At 47.9% G+C, this 16,255-nt stretch overlaps 1 long non-coding RNA gene across 1 annotated transcript in view; it reads left to right on the top strand.

Annotated features, from left to right (window-relative positions):
• Positions 1 to 16,255, top strand: part of LOC130707650 (uncharacterized) — a 70,025-nt gene that overhangs the window by 33,206 nt on the left and 20,564 nt on the right. Inside the window, exon 2 of the long non-coding RNA XR_009007648.1 lies at positions 305 to 400. This is a non-coding gene — a long non-coding RNA (uncharacterized LOC130707650). The remainder of the gene's footprint in view (positions 1 to 304; positions 401 to 16,255) is intronic.

Genomic DNA, 16,255 nt, shown 5'->3' with positions numbered 1-16,255 from the left:
AAAAGCTGGTCCTGAGTGCTCCCTTGACTGGTGACTGTGAGGAGGTCCTGGATGTGGCACCGGCATCGTTGCTGGGGTTTGTGGATGCTGTATCTCATGGACTGCACTCCCTTTTCCTTGGCATGGTCAGAGCCTGTATTGCCCCAGCTGATTTGGCCCCTCCTTGGTTCTTGCTGTCTGCTATTTTGATTAAAGCCTAGTCTTCAAGTTCATTCTAAGTGAATATATCTTTACCTAGAGAAAAGAATCTTACATGTTTATGAATATATAAACAAACAAATAAAGAAGCTGTGTTGTCTTCCAGCTCCCCTAGATCCAGTGGGAAAGAAGAGGAGGATTCCTGGAGGGGACTAGGTGTTGTCACAGATCTGGTTCGGCCGAGGGTCCTCATTTCTATGAGGTGAGCCAACTAAAGTCCTGAGGCATTAATGGTTTGAAAAACTATTAATCCTTTTAAAAAATTATATCACAGAATGGTAATCACACTCTTATGTTTCAGTTTTTGTGCCTAAGTTGAAACATTTGCAATATATTTGAATTGTATTATACTACTTAACATCCATACGTTTCTACAACATAGGAAACAGTTCAGTGACCAAAGAGAAAGTTTAGTCACAATATAACAGAGCTGGGTACTGCAGAAGCCCAGGCTTCAGAAGCCTACCAAGAAAGCACACTGGAACCAGAAAGGAAAACCCCTTCCTCCTGCAGTGTCTCTCTAGCACCCTCTACTGACAAAGCTTAACATTGTGCCAGCTGGCAAAGAAAAAATTGTTTGAAGGGCCCAGCTCCATTTTTGCAGAGCTAGCTGTGAAGGGCGAATTTAGAGCTGAGAGTCAAGTTGATAACTGGCACATATGGGCTATGTCTAGCCACAATTACCATACTAAAAAAAAGGAGAAATTTTTGAAATATTTACTAATTAATTCTTTAAAATAACAATAAACCTGTTATATATTAACATAATGCATTTTAATGAAAATAACTGTATTTTCCAAGACAAATAAAATTAGTGGGAAAAGTAACATTGTTTTACATTTTTGGAAATATCTTTGATGTTTGATATGGTAGCAGACAGCTGGATTCTCCTATCTACTTCTGCAGTCAGTCTATGGTAATATGTTGTTTTGGTTGAAGTATATGAAGAAAGTCTGCATCTCACCACACATGCGTGTGCACGCACACACACACACACACACACAGTGGTAGCTGTGTGAGGTGATGGATATGTTAATTAGGCTGATAGTGCTGATCTTTTCACAATGTATATCAAAAAATCAAGTTGTACTCCTTAAGTAATGTCTTTATATGTCAATGATATTTCAATAAAGCTGTTTTTAAAAGTTAAAAAAAAGAAAACTTTGCTTCACACAGATACGTAGTTGAAAAGGGGAGAGGAGTATTTTAATAGTTTTTAAAGGTGATTGTAAATATTCTTCTTTGACAGTGCACCAAAGATCAACAAGTGGTGGCTTCTTAAAGGTTAGTTGCAGTGAGGACTCTGAAACCGTATCAGTGAACTCCCTATACTCTGTCACATTGAAATCCACTTGTCAACCTTGCACTTTAAATGGATATTTTGCCTGTGAATGATTTTGAAACATCTCGCATTGATCATTTGGAAAACATTAGTTCACTGAGTTATGTAGATCTTCCAAATGTTGATACATTTCATTATACAATATTAAAAAATAACATTCCTTAATACTGCAACCAAATGGGAAGCTGTCAACCTCACAGTGACAAATACACATTTTCCAAAATACTAATTTGCACTTGAAAGCTTGAATTTTGTAATTGACAGCAATTATTGTCAGTTATTTTTCTTGAAGTGGTAGGCTCACTTCATTCATTTTCAAGATTGTGTCTGCCAAATACCCAAGTCTGAATAGCTGTACCTTGTCTTTCAAATAAAAATGGTGTTCCATGAAAAAAGTACCTAGTTTATCTCACAACTCAACCAGTCACACAAGTCCTTGTCCTCTAGACAGCCCCCATACTTTTGCATACAGCAGAACTGCTTAATGCATCTTTCCCATTTTATCACACAGAGTCAGGATATTAAAAAGGCATGTAGTCAAGATTCAATGTTTAATAAAATGAATAATTTTTACTGCTTCATCAAGGCCATAAGTCAAACTGGCTTTTTTTTTTTTCTGCAAGTGCATGGTGGTGAAAAACACAATCAGAATCTACTAGTACACTCTGGGCCACTACCACAATTCATGCTAAAGCACCAGCAGTTTTACTCACCTTTGCTTTTGCACCATCAGTGTAAATTTCAACAGAGTGAAAAGGGAAAATAATGTCTAAGTATTATTTTGAAAATAGTTTTGACTTTGTAGAACCTCTGAAAGGTCTCAGCAACCTCCAGGGTTCTGCAGCCCACACTTTGAAGATCAGGGATCTATTTAACATTTTATAAATAAGTATCATTATGTAATTTCAGGGCCCTAGTTTTCATCTGAATTAAGAGTCCTATTGGCACCAAGTAGTACTGTTTTATTTTAAGGGGTAGTAAAACTAGAACAGAAGGAGGCACAGCACATAGATGATGAGCTCACACCAAGTGATGTCAAACCCGCTAAATGAACAAAGGTTTTATAGTAGTTTGGATAGAGGAAAAAGTGATGGGGGAGTTAGATCATCACACAGCACAAGATAATAATATGCTGAACCTAAAAGAATCTACATCATCGCAGTCAATACCATAATCATATTGCCATGGTGGTTTAGTTTCATCAAAATAACATCATGTAAAAAAAAATGGTTTTTTGGCCATGCCACGTGGCATGTAGGATCTTAGTTCCCCAACCAGGGATCGAACCCGCACCCCCTGTAGTGCAAGTTCGGAGTCTTAACCACTGGACCACCAGGGAAGTCCCTAAATAACATCATTTAGAGCTAACTATCCCCCACCACTGAAGCAAGACCCTCTGAGTACTTTGCCCAATGCTCTGTGATTTGTGAGGTTGTTCAGTCTGACTGGATAACAAGTACTATTCCTGGCCCTATGTGAGCTTCTGCACCTCTAATCCTTTCCGGTGCTTCTTCCTCTGGCTCAGGTAGTCTCCTGGCATACAGTGTGCTTCTCAGTACTCTGCTGAAGACTTGAGGGAGACTCTCTGCGGATCTTTGCAGTCCTTTCTCTGTGTGGCTCTCTCCTCTCCAGCACTGTGCCCTGCAAGTTCTAGCTGCCTTGGTCTCCCTAGATTCAGTTCTGTCTCCTCACCTCAGGGAGTCTGCCAGGATCTGCCTGTGTTCCTTCACCCTGCACTGTGGCTGGGAAACTCTCTCAAGGCAGCATGATGAGGCAGCCATCTTATTTGTTTGTTGTGTTTGGGGATCCCTGTCCTTTGTTGACTGAGGTCCAGTGTCTTGAAAACCATTGTTTCATATTTTTAGTTGTTTCAGGTAAGCCAGTAAATCCAGTCCTTTACTTCCTCTTGGCTGGAAGTGGAAGACCCCAAATGTTCCGGATCCCATCCTACCATGTGCACCCATGTATTAGGCTGACCCATCCTTAACCACATAATATCTGAGCTTATCACTTTTTTGCAGTGCCTTGCCAAATGCAGCCAACATTAAGCAAATTACGCTATTAGCTTTCTGTCTTCAAACTTCTTTCCCTAGACTACGTTCCAAGTAACCACAGGCAGTTGTTTTACCTGATGCTTCTCCACTGCATGGATCACCATCTTCCCAGCCTCCAACATCAGTTTTCTCACTGTCTGCCACGGAACTCTTAAGAGTATGCCACATCTTTTTGTTTTTTGTTTTTTGTTTTTTTTTAATGAGGATCTTGAATCAGATGCGTATGTTTGATTGATTGATTGATTGATTGATTTTGGCTGTGTTGGGTCTTCGTTTCTGTGCAAGGGCTTTCTCCAGTTGTGGCAAGCGGGGGCCACTCTTCATCGCGATGCGCGGGCCTCTCACCGTCGCGGCCTCTCTCGTTGCGGAGCACAGGCTCCAGACGCGCAGGCTCAGCAGTTGTGGCTCACGGGCCCAGCCGCTCTGCGGCATGTGGGATCTTCCCAGGCCAGGGCTCGAACCCGTGTCCCCTGCATTAGCAGGCAGATTCTCAACCACTGCGCCACCAGGGAAGCCCCTTTTTGTTTTTTGTTTATGTCAACAGCACCCCACTTTCAAATACAAATTTCTGTCAGTCAGAATAGGATAGGCTAAACCATGCTAACAACAACCCCCAGATGAACAAGACTTTATTTCTGGCTCACACTTCATGTCCAGTAGGAAGGGGACCTCGCTCATGGTACTCACCCAGCAACCAGGCCACCCTAGGCTCCATCTCAACACTTGCTTTCACAGTTGCTGAGCAGGAAGGGGACACGGCCAAAATTGTACACTGGCTCTTCAAGAGTCCCAAGAGGGTCATACATTACTTCAGCTCACATTTTATAGGTCAGGGCAAGTCATATGGCTTCACTTAACTCCCACAGAGAGCAGAGACGTTCAGTCCTACCATGTGCCAAGAAGGAGGGAAATGGGAATATTTTCCGCCAACCCCAGTGCCCACTCACATATTGTGTAGCTCCTTCTTTGATAATCAGCAGTCAGTATAGATATGGGATTCGTTGAGTAATGCTCCACTACCCGGAATATTTAACAAGACATGCCTTGTTCCAGACTTCTGCTGGGTTGTCAGAGTTTATTGCAGAACAGAGGAAACTCTGAACTACCAGGGCAGTGCAGATCTGAAAAGCATCAGGCTGGCCAGGTGGAGATAACTCAGGAAGGCTTGCAGTAGCGGAGGCGTTGTGAACCAGAAGCACCCACAATCACAGTAACCCTGCGCTTAGTTTTGATGGAGGCATTTTCCAGCCCTGGCTCTGCTGCTGCCATGTGACCTCGAACAAGTCATGTCCTTTCTGTAGCCCTCAGCTTTCTCTCCTCTAAAAGGGGAATGATGTGTGGAAATTTCCAGAAGAGTGGCTGGCTTGCTCCCTCCCCCCGGCAGGCAAACGTCTCTTGCTCCTGGACCCGAGCCTGCGAGCCTGCGGCTGATTCACAGTCACTATCAGCATCATTCTCAGGCTGGGCCAGGTCAACAAGTTGTTTATCTTGGTGTCTGAGCCCATTCCTGACGTTGCAGAAACACAGACGCTAAAAGCATTCGGGAGGCTGGTGGGTCCCCACCCCCACCTTACCACCCTCTCCCCTCCCTTGTCTCTCACCCCAGGGGCTTGAGGGAATGACTAAAAATGCTACTAGAAGGCCAGCAAGGCCAGTTTCCCAGGGACAGAGTCAAACGGTTCCCATAGAAACCCTCCCGTTTGCTTCCAAGGATCCATCTCTTGTAATGGCTCTTGAATTTATGCCTCCTTTCCAGGCCCTGTGCCTGTCTCTGAGCTCAGGGCTTCCATTCCTCCCCGCAAGACAATTCTAGAAATCTCCCCTCTGTCCTCCTGCCCTGTTCCCTCCCCTCGTCCCCTCGTCCACCACTGCTTGTGATTGCCAGTCCTGTCTCCCCAGCTTCCCCTTTGCGGCCCCCTGCCCAGCAGCCTTCACTGGCTGCCCAGGTAAGGGGATGAAGCCCCCCTGCAACTCCAGATCCCCACCTCTCCTCTCCCCAGCCCTCGATTCAGAACAGTCTGCTAGACACGTGGCGTGTGTTCCTCCTGGAATATACCCCCATCCCTTTCTCTGGTTGTCTAAGGGGTATCTCAGACCCCACCCTGGTGTCCACACCAGCCCAGCCCAAGCTCTCATGCCCCCTGCTGTAGACAGCTAGCTGTGTAGGGTGTTGGTTGAGAGCAGGGGCGCCGGCACCCCGACTGCGAATCCACACCCTGGCTCTCCTCCTCCTGAGAGAGTGGCTGTATCTCCGTGTGGCTCAGTTTGCCCATCTGTAAAAAAAGGAGATCATGATGGTACTGATCTTGGGTGGCCTTGGCCTGCAGCAGCTTGAAGCAAGATTTTGGTCTCTCAGCCAGAGACTGAAGTCAGGCCGTGGCAGTGAGAGCGTTGAACCTTGCTACTAGACCACCAGGGCCAGTGGCCAGTGACAAGGCCCTGGCCTGCTGGCCTGTTGGCATTCATTGAAATGAATTCCCACAAAGACGGAAAGTAGGGAAACAAGTGAAGTGTTTATTAGGAGGAGAGAGGGTACACGTGGATAGACACACGCGGGCGAGGTCAGAGAGAGAGCCACATCCTCATGGTAGTTTGAATCACTTAAATGGGGCATTTTTTCCGTGTTTCCTCTGGCCAGTCATATTGCATTGCCTGGCTCTAGTCCGTGTTTGGTATATCTCGGGGTCCTCCCATGTGTGCGCACGCATCTCTTAGCCAAGATGGATTCTAGCGAAGAGGCCTATGGGTAAGTTGACATCACATACTATGGGGTGGCGCCCCCTCCCTTTTTGACCCCCAAGGAGTCTTTCTGCACATGTGTAGTTGGGAAGGTCTCCTTGACCTTGAGAATGAGAAATATGTGGTCTCTTCATCTCCCATCTGGGCAGAGCTCAGCTCTTCTCTGCCCCTGCCACTGCTATTATCTTAAAGAGTCCACTGGAGGCAGAGTCCAGCTATTTACCCTGTTCCTGTTTTTTTTTTTTTTTTTTTTAATTTTTGGCTGTGTTGGGTCTTCATTTCTGTGCAAGGGCTTTCTCTAGTTGCGGCAAGCGGGGGCCACTCTTCATCGCAGTGCGCAGGCCTCTCACTATCGCGGCCTCTCTTGTTGCGGAGCACAGGCTCCAGACGCACAGGCTCAGTAGTTGTGGCTCACGGGCCTAGCCGCTCCGCGGCATGTGGGATCTTCCCAGACCAGGGCTCGAACCCGCGTCTCCTGCATTAGCAGGCAGATTCTCAACCACTGCGCCACCAGGGAAGCCCCCTGTTGTTATTTTTATCTGGAAGTGTAAACAGGAGGCTGGCTGTAAATGTCTAATCTGGAGCCCATCTATCTCCTGCCTCAGTACCTCCCTTAGAGGGTTACTGGGTGGAGCAATTGCAGGATAGCATGTAACAATATGCAGTGTGTGTGTGTGTGTGTGTGTGTGTGTGTGTGTGTGTCACCAGTGACCAATGGCACTAGGCATCATTTATTTCACCCATTGACCCACCTACCCAGCACCTGTGTGCTGAGCCCCTCATTTTTGCCAGGCTCTGAGCTAGTTGCTGGGGACGCAGAGAAGCCTAGGACTCAGTCCAGGCCCTGCAGTGGGAGCAGAGAACAAGGAATGACCCTCTGTCTGGGGGACAGCACCTGAGCGGAGCTCCCAAGGTGGCCCGGGGAAGGGCACCACACCCCAAGTTGACCCTAAATTCTTAAGAGGATGGGGATGGCACAGTGACATCTCCGTGCTCCCTCTGGTGCCTGGCACCGGGCCCTGCCCCCTGCAGGAGTCGAGCAATGGAGTCAAGTCATTGACTAGTAGTGACCTTTCTGTGCCTCATTTTCTGCATCTATGAAATGGTGGAAATAATAGTTCCTCCTTCGTGGGACTCTAAGGTTTGAAGGAGTTATTATGATAAATAAAATCACGATGCCCAGCACATGCAGAGTATTCAGTCAATGAGGAAGGTACAAATAAATGAAGACCCTGAGCCTTCATGGATTTTCCCCTAACTTTTCAATCTAGGGGCTTAGTTCATTTATTTTCACTTTTTCACTGCATTGATATATAAAGGCATTTGCTGCTATAAATGTTAGGTCTGGGGTTTATATGACTCCAAAGTCTGTGGCCTCCCTATTGCACCCAGCCCAGTCCCTGGCATCCATGAGGTAGTAAATTCAATCCTGTGAATTGAATTGCATTACCTGTCTGGGTATGGTCACTCCCCACATTTTAAAGTTCGTGAGATACAGAATGGGGTTTCCCCACTGGCCTCTTCCACCAGCCCAGAAACTTTCCGAGGCTGAGTCCCAGTGCTCCCCAACTAGACTCTCTCCTTGCTCCCCTTGGAGCCCTGCCTGGAACAGGGTGGGAAGGGTGGTAATCCTGGGAAAGGGGACAGAGTAGCAGCCAGGGAAACCCTTGAAGGAGCCAAAGAGGTTTCCCCTTCCTTTGGTCCTGGCAGAAACATTCCTTTTTCAGGAGAGAGAAATCCCATCGTCCAGGTCAGTAGGGTAAAGATCCAGGGTAAATGAGGCCTGTCTGGGAGGCTGTGGGCCCCCCAGGGGGGTGGGCAGCGGGAGCCGAGGTCGCCTCCTGGGCTCAGGCCCAGACATTCCCAGCCCCAAGCCCAAGGTCGCGCTGGGGAAAGTGACGACAGCTGTGCCCGCGCCCAGAAAGCCTGTCAGGGCCAGCGGCCACTCAGAGACATGGCGTTTCCTCCAGAAAGGTCCCATTTCCTCAGCACAGGGTCTCCTAAACACCCAGACCTCACCCCACTCTGCTGTCCCTCTCTTGCCAGCTTGTGTTACTCATTTTCCAGGGCAAAATTCCAACAGGAACTGTGTTGGCCACCCTCGGTTCTCCAGGTGAAAAATGGGCTCGAGGCCCTTTTCTGAATATAGAACCACTGTCTTGTTGATTGTCCATTATATTCCACTCCTCCCCCTTCACATTTCCTGCCTGGAGGTTGACCAGACAAAGAACTGTAGTGTTTGTCTTGCCAATGAAGAAACCCATCTAAAGGGCTTCCCTGTGGCACAGTGGTTAAGAATCCGCCTGCCAATGCAGGGGACACGGGTTTGAGCCCTGGTCCGGGAAGATCCCACATGCCGCGAAGCAACTAAGCCCGTGCGCCACAACTACTGAGCCTGCGCTCTAGAGCCTGCGAGCCACAACTACTGAGTCTGCGTGCCACAGCTACTCAAGCCCGCGTGCCTAGAGCCCGTGCTCTGCAACAAGAGAAGCCACCACAAGAAGCCCACACACCACACGGAAGAGTAGTCCCCACTGGCCACAACTAGAGAAAGCCTGTACACAGCAACGAAAACCCAACACAGCCAAAAATAAATAAAATTAAATCTTTAAGAAACAGAAACACATCTAGAGATGAGTGATTTGCTCCTAGACTTCCCTGAACTCGGTGTAAGATTCTGTCATCTAATTGCAATGTGTGTGTGTGTGTGTGTGTGTGTGTGTGTAGAGTGACTTCCTGTAAATTGAATCCTGGCTCAGCTACCCCAAGGACCTCCAAGGTGTTCAGGGACCTGCATGGAGTCCTGTCAAAGTGGGAACAGTCAGCCACCTCCAGCCCAGATCCTCTGCCACTCTGTGTTGGGTTTTGGTAATTCTAGAGCCTGGGGGTCTAGGTGGGCCACCAGCAGCTGCTGCTAGCCTCCTACCTGGCCTGTCTTCACTGCCCAACACAGTGCATTTTTTTTTCTTCTCTTGCAACCTGCCTGCCTCTGACCCAGTGCCTGGTGCTCAACAGTTACTTAGTGAATGAAAAGGAATGAATGAATGAATGAACAAATGTTGCCTTGTTATGCTCTTGATCCTGCCTTGGTCCTGCCCCTTGCTGGTCTTATGCTGACCTTTTCCTCCACTGACTTTAGCCTTGACCTTAGCTAGTATTTGCCCTCTGTCCACCCCATCCCTGGTCCTTTAGGCCAGGACAAAAAAAAAAAAAAAAAGCTACAAATACTAGCTAATATTTTAGGTAAGCAATCAGGATAGTTTCTCTCTCTCTCTCTGGTTGGATCACATCTTATATATCCGATGGATTTGAAAAATAAGAGAAATCACAACAAAGGGGAAGTAATGGTAAGAAAGAGAAGATAAAATAAGGAATGAGGTAAATGCAAACTGGGAGATCCAGTATAGTTGCTAGAGATAGGCCAAGTATCTGCTGCTGAGCTTCCTGGCAGCCAGTGCAAAGAGGACAACTTGATTAGTTACAGGATTGATAAAGACAATCAGCTAGAGGAGCCCAAGTACTCCTGGAATTATGCCTCCTCATAAAGCGAGTTCATGTGAATCAACTGCACCCAGTAACCACAAATAGAGCAAGAAAGTTCATAGCACTGCTCCCTTTATTTTAAAAATATAGAAAGTAGAGACCATCACAAATATGTGCAACTCTACCATCTATAATGATAGTCATTAATATTTTGTCAGAATTATTTTAGTAAATAAAAGAAGTAAAACACCTCACATAAAGTCCCCTATCTCCTTCTTCTCACCTTCCTCTCCCCAAAGGCAACTACCACAATGAATCTGGTGTTTATTCTTCCAGTCAATTTAAAATGCAGACATACGTTACATAAATAGTATTAATTATCATTTTTAATCTACATAGCATCCTACTAAATATTTCATTCAGTCACCTTTTTTTAAACTGATTTTTAGGTCAGTCCTTGTTGATATATAAATCTAATTCTTTTAATGTCTGTACACTATTTTATAGAATAAGTATACCACATTTTATTCACCTCTTCTATTGGACATGTGGATTAGCCAGTGTCTTTCTATTAAAATCAAAGCTGCAAAGAGCATATTTGCAGTGGTGTACTGGTAAATGTTTAACCATCAACTTTCTGTAAAAAAGAGCCCTGGTCTGTAGTGTTCGTTAGTTTCCAGGGTATAAATAATCTCACCATGACTGATTTCAAGCTACTGACCTGACGTCACTGAATGCAGAGTTGGGAAGAGTTGACATAATCCATTTCGTGAGCTGGTAGAAGTCAGCTCCAGCACCACCACTGCATGTACATCTCCCTGCACATATATGTGAGCATTTCTCTAGGGATACATGTCAAAATGAAGCTGCTGTGGGTACTCTCAAATTTATCACTTATTGCCAAGTTGCTCTCCAAGTTGGCCTAATTTACACTCCTTCTAGCGGCACACAAGAGTGTTCATGTGTCTACCTCTTTACCAATACTCAATGCTTTTCAGACTTTGCCATTTTTGCCAGTATGATGAATGAGCAGTGGTACAACAAGTGAGGGTGAACACCTTTTCATGTGGTTATCAATGACTTGGATGTCCTCTTTTGCAAATTGCTTTTCATATTCTTAGCCCATTTTTATCTTGATTTATTTATCTTTTTCTTATGCTTGATAGGGGTTCTTCCTACATCATATCCTAATCCCTTGTCTGTTATATGAATGGCAAATATCTTTAGTCTAACTTAACTAATCTTTTCTTTATTCGTTTATGCTTTTTATAGTTTAAGGAATTCTTCCTCCTCTTCCCCAAATCATAGATACCCTCCTTCTTTCTTTCTTTTTTTGCAGATAATTTTTTTTCTATTACAAGAGCAATACAGATTATTTGCAGAAAAATTAAAAAATACATATAAGCAAGGAGATGAAAAATCACTTATAGCCCTACTACCCAGAAATAACACTGTCAGTATGTTGGTATATTACCTTCTGTTGTATATACATATGTCTACACTGTCCCTCGAGGTGGCCAGTGACATCAGTGACGTCGCACCACTGAGGGCATCTTGCTGTGTAGTGTGCAGCTCTCTGAGAGTTTGGTTTAGCAGTTTTTAATCTGTCAATCTTCCTTCCTGGCATTTTAGAGCTGGACTTTACGTGCTTGGTTTTTTTTTCCTTTTTACTGGCAGGTTGTTTAATGTGTCTGCTCTTGTGACACCAAAACCTCCTGCTGTCTTGAGCAAAGACTTCCAGCTCCTTCCCTCCTGCTCCCACTCTGGCCCTTGGCTAGCCTCTGGCAGAACCAGCTCGAGCCTTCTGTGGGGCAGGGGGGAGGGACCACAGGGAGGACGGAATGGGAAAGGCCCTGAGCTGGCAATTGGGTCACTCCACTGCAGCCCCAGCTCCTCCACGAAACTGCTGGTGACCACGGGCAAGTCACTTAGCTTCTCTCAGTCCTGCTAAGCTCCTTGCTTCCTGCTTCCTGGAGGGTGCAAACTACACTTGGTAGGTTTTCCAGACCTGGAAGAAGGTAGAGCCGGCCAAGAGGTGGAGAAGGGAGATGCCAGGCCTCAGGTGTGCTTGAAGCTGAGAGTTCTCTATAGAGAAACCTCCTTGCCTGAGGCAGATTTGAAGCTACTTCATTTTGCCACATGAAAATGCACCGTTGCTCAGACGAGCCCCAGAAGCAAGCTTGGTGTAATGCTCCCTCTAGTTGATTTCGATTTTCTCCCAGCTTTGTCATTGACTTGCTATGTGGCCTTGGCAAGTCACTCTGCCTGGGCTTCAGGACTCCTCTGAAATCTGCCCGTCATGGGGGCTACTTAGTGATGTGAAGGGCTACGGAGTCAGAATGGCAGCATTGAATTTCAGCCCCACCTCAGACCATCTTAGGCAAATTATTTCACCTCTCTAAAGTTCAGTTTCATAATCTATAAAATTGGAACACAATAGCACCTATCTAGTACAATTTCCTGTGAACTTTTAATGAAATGTTCCAGGTGCAAAGTAAGGCTCAACGGGTACATTTTGACACCACTGAGTTCTGGGATTCTAGGGTCACCTGAGAAAGGATGGGCATCATTCCCAGAATGGCCAGCAGGTGGTGCTGTCTCAGAACAAATCTCCCAGTCGCTCCAGGGGAAGGTTTTCTCCAGCAGACAGGGGAGGACCCTCTGGAGCCAGAGGACATTTGAGATGGAAGGGGTTCTGGAGAGTCCAGCTTTTCCAGAGGGGGACCCTGAGACTAAAGAGGGCATACTACTTTCCTGCAGTCATGACAGAGCCAGGGATTGAACCCAGGCCACATGCATCCCAGAGGGAGACACTTTACTCTCCTTATACCTCCCATCTCTCTCCCACCTGCAGGCTGCCGCCTCCACCACAGGTGTGGGCTGTTCGGTGGGCAGAGCCTGCTGGAAGAGGTTGCCCTGGGGGATCGGCTTCCCCCAGCCGTGCTGGGTGTGTGTCTGGGTGGAGAGGAGGCTCCTGACTCTCCAGGGGAAGGGGGCCCAGGGTGTCCGCCCCTTCAGTGACCCTGAACGGGGTTCCCCACTCATCATCTGCCAAGGTGGGTGGGGAAGATACAGCTGGGAGAAGCTAAGGCATGACCCCAAAGAGAGGCAGCTCAAAGGGCGCAGAGCCAGGATGCTCTAGGGCCTCATTCAGTGTGATCGCCCAACCCCCAGCCCAGTCCACCCCAGTCCTCACTCGCAGTGTGCTGGGCATCGATAGACCCAGTGAGTGACCCCTAGGCGTCCTCACTGCAGGCTCAAGGTGCAGCCTGGCACTAGGGGTGGCTTGTATCTTGGAGCTCCTTAGGCCCCAGATCCCCACGTGGACTGTGCGTAAGGTAATATCGCTCCCAGCTTCGGGAGCAGAGGGAGCAGTGGGTGTCTGGGCAGCCCCTCCCCCAGCTCTGCCTTCTCCTCAACACTCAGCTCCCGTACTGCCCCCCACAGACCTGGCCCTTGACCAGCCACATCACTCCCTCTGAAGGTCCCACATCATCTCCAGGCCGCCCAGACCCCCAGATCCCCTGGAAGGGACACTGAGCAGCCAGCCCCCTGGAACTGGCGAGCTAGGACCCTTGCAGGTAGACAGACACCTGGGCTGTTTTCATTTCTTTAGACTGAGGTATATTTGAAAAATGAAAAATGGCAGCTAGAGTTACAAAGACTGCAGCTTATTTTAAATGCTTATGATTACTGATGAATACTTTTCACTTATGAAACATGAGAGTGACTAGAACCTTCTTTGGTATGACCTCTGAAGTCTGGATTTAGGGCCCTTCATCAATGTGATGCTCAGAGCCAAATGGTCCTCCTTCCCACTCTCCCCATAGACCAAGACCAGAGGCTGCAGGGTTGGTGGGGTAGGGTGGGGCAGACCCCTGGCTGGAACCTGGGGTCTGGTATCTTGTCCATCTCTGCCCCTGAGGTTCTGGAATCACAGAATGTCAGGCCCAGAAGGGGCCTTGGCGATCAGCTTGCCCAAACCCTCCTGTCACGGATGCAGAAACTGAGAAGCAGGGAGGAAATGTCATTTGCTCAAAACATTCAGCAAGCGAGAGGCAGATCCAGGCCACGGCACCAGTTCTCCTGATTCCCAGGCTGGTGCTCTTCCTGCTTCACTTTAGTAAAATGGAAAAGGAAAAACACCCAGGAAAGAGAAAGGCTGAAACACCTCCTTGTTCCCCTCCTCAGCTAGGCCACCTCAGTCCTCCTCTCTCCTGACGCTGAATCCACGGCCCTGACCCCAACCACCGCAAAACAGCCCTTTCATCTGTTACTCTTGGCATTTGGACACAGAGGGAATCTGGCCCCATCTAAACACTGGAGCAATCTAGAAAGGGCTCAAAGCTCCCAAGGGGCAGAAATGGCCACAGGAGGGATGGGGGAGGCAGGGTCTTGTTGCTGGGCAACCAGCTTCATCTGTTGCCTCGGTGACAGCCCCATCAGAGGGAGGCTGTGTGCAGAGTGTGTGTGCTCATGAGTCTCCAGTCTTTTTAGCACCAGCTGGCTGGAACCACCTCCTCCCCATGGAAGACTGCCTCCTGCACACATCTGAGGCACCCCAAACATGATAAGGACCCTTTCCGGCCTCATTTCTAGCCTCCTCCTCCATTCCTTATCGCAGAATCTCAGGCTTCAGCCACCCCAAATTGTCAGCCTCTCTGATTACAATATCCTTGATCTTACCTCCAGACTTTTGCTTAAGCAGTTCTCATAACTTGGTGGGCTGGCTGGGGTCTCTGCGCCTGAGTGGCAGAGAGCAGGGAAGAGGGACGCTTACAGCCCAACCGTGATGCTGGGTGGTTACAGAGACTGCTCACGAGCTGGGCTTCCTGCCGCCAGCCTTTGGGTGACTGAAGAAGCAGAGAGATTGCCATTCATTCACTTGACAAACATTCAGGGAGCACTGCTTACACGCCAGGCACGGTGCCAGGCCCTGGAACATGGGGGCACATAGGACAGCCCAGTCACTGCAGCTCAGCCTAGCAGGGCAGTCAGACAAGAAAAGGGAGAATTGCATAGAGAGAGATGTGCTCCAGTAAAGAGGAGATCTCAGAGAGCTGTGTAAGCACAGAAGAAATGCATCTCATCCATAACCGAGGGAGAGGGGGAGGTGTGGTAGGCTGAATAATGGCTCCCCCCAAAGATGTCTGTGTCCTAATCCCCAGAACCTGTGAACATTACCTTATGTTGCAAAAGAGACTTTACAGATGTGATTAAATTAAAGATCTTGAGATGGGAACGTTATCCTGGATTATCTGGGTGGAACCAATGTAATCACAAGGGTCCTTATAAGAGGGAGGCAGGAGGGTCAGAGAGAGAGAAGAGACAGATGATGGAAACAAGAGAGGCTGGAATGATGGGAGGAAGTGGCCACGAAGCAAGGGATGCAGGCGGCCTCAGAAGCTGAAAAAGGCAAAGATCAGATTCTCCCCTGAACCTTCCAGAAGGAGCGCACCCCTGCCAATACCTTGATTTGACCCCGTGAGACTATTTTGGACTTCTGGTCCCCAGAACTGTAAGAGTAAATTTGAATCCTTTTAAGACACTCAGATTGTGATCATTTGTTACAGCAGCCACAAGAAACTAATAAGAGGGTGAAGGCTTCTTGGAGGAGGTGATGTTTAGCAGAGTTTTGAAGTGTTAGTAGGAGTGAGTCCAGCAAAGGAGCAGAGGAAGCAGCCTGGGCAAAGGCCAAAAAATGAGAGAGCTCCTGGCACTTTCATGCCCTATACGTGGTACAGTGAGGATTGCAGGTGAGGGGAGCTGTCAGAGATGAGGAGAGAGATCAGGGCAGGGGCCAGACCACTCAGGATCTTACAAGCCATGGAAAGAGGTTTGGATATTTCCTAAGAGGAACAGGGAGCCATTGAGGGTTATAAGCAGGGGATGGCTAGATCACACTGGAATCCTAGAAAGGTCCCTCTGACTTCCTAAGGGAGAAAGGATTACAGGGGACAAGAAGGATGTGGGGAGACCAAGTTGGTGGCTGTGCAGTTGTCCAGTGGGAAGGTGAGCATGGCAGTGACAGACTAGAGAGGCAGTAATGGTCAGAAGAAGCTCAGCAAGTGGACTGGTCAGGTCCTGGTACTATTGGGATATGGGGAGAAGGAGGGAGAAGAGGCAAGTAACACAGAGATTTTAGCTTTGCCAGTAGGTGGTGCCGTTGGTCCCATTTGGGGAACTGGGGTGAGCAGCTGGAGGAGGTCAACGGGACTGGACTCAGAGGCAACTGTTGGAAGGACCATCCAGGGATTCATGCCTCAGGACCGGGAGCAGGTGGGGGCAATCCTGAGCAGGAATCTCGTCTGGGTTCTGCCGAAGGCCCCAAGCAAAACCCTTGGGAGATGCCCACCTGGAAACCAGGGAGTTCCCCCCAGAGAATGTGGTTGCCAGGACTGAACAGATCTTTACCCTCCTCCCGGCCCCTTCCTCTGCA

This window comes from Balaenoptera acutorostrata, chromosome 3 (genome assembly GCF_949987535.1).
Source record: "Balaenoptera acutorostrata chromosome 3, mBalAcu1.1, whole genome shotgun sequence".
Taxonomy (NCBI): domain Eukaryota; kingdom Metazoa; phylum Chordata; class Mammalia; order Artiodactyla; family Balaenopteridae; genus Balaenoptera; species Balaenoptera acutorostrata.
This window is presented reverse-complemented; position numbering and strand designations above follow the sequence as displayed.